Below are 2,508 nucleotides of genomic sequence, written 5' to 3' on the forward strand. Positions count from 1 at the left end.
ATAAATTTTTAGAATATTGTTATTGGTATAATATCGTATTATGGGTTCCAATAATTTTGAATACCTCCACTAAATATTAAAAATGAGGTATAATGTCTGTTTTCATTGTCACACACACACACACACACACACACACACATATATATATATATATATATATATATATATATATATATATATATATATATATATATATGTATATATATATATATATATATATATATATATTTATATTAGTATATATTTTATACATATATATATATATATATATATATATATATATATATATATATATATATATATATGTTCATTTTCTGGCATGCATACTGAGATTACTACTATTTTAGATTAAGAAAAAAGTCCTTTTTAGGGCAATGGAAGGATATGCTTTGATGTTTTAATTAACTTTTTCCTATTATTATAAAACGGAATTACAAGAAATGCCTGCCATTCATATTTACTCAGTGATGGATTTACCAATGTAGTTATTTGTGCTTAATCATAGGGCCCGGTTAGCCAGGAGGCCCCATATTCCTTCCACAAAATATAAGCATTTTCTCATACTATTTACCAAAAAAAAGTTAATCTGTTCAAACTTTTTAAATATGACGAATGTAAAAACTCATCAAATAGGTAACTTAATACCAAATGTTGAAAACGACTGCAGATTTTAAAAAGAACAGACATTCAATATTTCAGAAGCCATTGAATTATTCAGTATAGAATTTTACTTAATATAACATTAAAATACTTTAATTGTTGAAAATCTAAAGTTAAGTGGTTATCAGCATGCAATTCATAAATGTAGACCACCTCATGAGATGTTTTCCTGTTGATTGGCCATAGTATTTGGTGGTAAGGCAATTGAGAGCATAAGGGAGAATGTTTTCATGTGTGCACGTATAGTCTACTAATCGTTGAACTCTTGGATACATCTTGGTTTACGCAGGCAGGTTGTTTTTCCAATTGCAGTGAGAGTTGGATTGATAGCAGTCTGTACATTCGTGTTTTGTAATTGTTGTCAATTGTGCATAAACAGACATAACATGTGGCGACAAGGATCAATTTGAATCTTGTCTCCGGAAGATATTCGCATATTGATGCAACAACAATTTAAATTTACGGAGTTATTTGCCCAGAAACTTTCCCCATCACCTGCTGAGGTTCTTAGATCGCAGACCAGTGCCCCAAAATTGAATCAAATGTCAGCACAATCATCGATTTCTATATTGACTGGCACTTTGTCTTATATTTGAGGCTTAGTTCAGGTCCATAGAACACTTTTGTAAAGTGGAATTTGTATCAGAGGATGATTCATGGAAAGCTCGCATATTGCTGCGCAAACTGGTATCCATTGAGCATGACAAATTTTGCAACTTTATTTTTCCGGAGACTACACTTTCCATAAAGTGCTGTGCATTTGTCAAAGAAATTTTTGATGATCAGTCATCCTGGCTCATCATCAGATTCCAATGCTTGAACCTCAGCAAGTCAGAAGGAGATAACTTTGTTATGTATGCAGGCAATGTGAACCTCAAATGTGAACTGCTCAAGCTAGCTTCATTAACAAGTGACCAATTTAAATGTATAATTTATGTTTGTGCTATGTGTTTATCAATCGACAACGTCATTCATACATGCATACTAGCCAAGATTGAGCCACATCGAAGCATTACAATCCAGCAAGTCACCACAGACTGTCGATGCTTCTTTAATCTCAAACACGACACTACTATGATTCTGGAAAGAAATCCATCAACATCCTAAGTTGTGAATGTAGTCAGTCGAGGTCATGGAAACAATCTTTCTTCATATCAGAGAAATTAATTCAGCAGACCATAGTCATGAGTCATGCCACGTGGACCAACTGACAATCGTAAACCACCTACAGCTTTTTTTGGAATTGTGGTTAATGGCACTTTGTCCATTTTTGCCCATTCAAGCATATGAAATGTGAGAAATGCAACCAACAGTCATGCTGCTAATTTTGCCTTGGATTCCATTTCCAATCAGAAGAACATTACTATCTTCATCAATGACTGTGCCGCGCGAATGCAGGTTGACACGGCCTCAGACTTCACAGTGTTATGTGTTAATTTAAACTTTATGATCAAACTATAAGTGCAAATATCTTCTTTATTGAGCCCTTTAAAAGGCAATTTATTTTGAGTTTCTTAGGAACAATATTTACTCATGGTACTGCATGTAATAATTCTCTTTTCAAGTTATGGGCCAGATATTTTTATACCTTCAGAGAACTTCTCTTCATTGATTTGGGTAGTTACATGGGGTATCAGTATCTACTTTCAGATAATTTTTTAGAATATTGCTGATTTTAAGTTGGGCCCTTCTAGGCTTTATCTAAAACTCTAGGTCATTGGTCGACCACAATTCCAAACAACAGAACACATTACTACCAATGCTTCCAGTAATCAAGTCCACTTCACGGGTGCATTGACTTACTTGTTCAAGTTCAATAACATTGTCACATATGGTACGTGTTGCATT

Source organism: Palaemon carinicauda, chromosome 3, assembly GCF_036898095.1.
Source record: "Palaemon carinicauda isolate YSFRI2023 chromosome 3, ASM3689809v2, whole genome shotgun sequence".
NCBI classification, from domain to species: domain Eukaryota; kingdom Metazoa; phylum Arthropoda; class Malacostraca; order Decapoda; family Palaemonidae; genus Palaemon; species Palaemon carinicauda.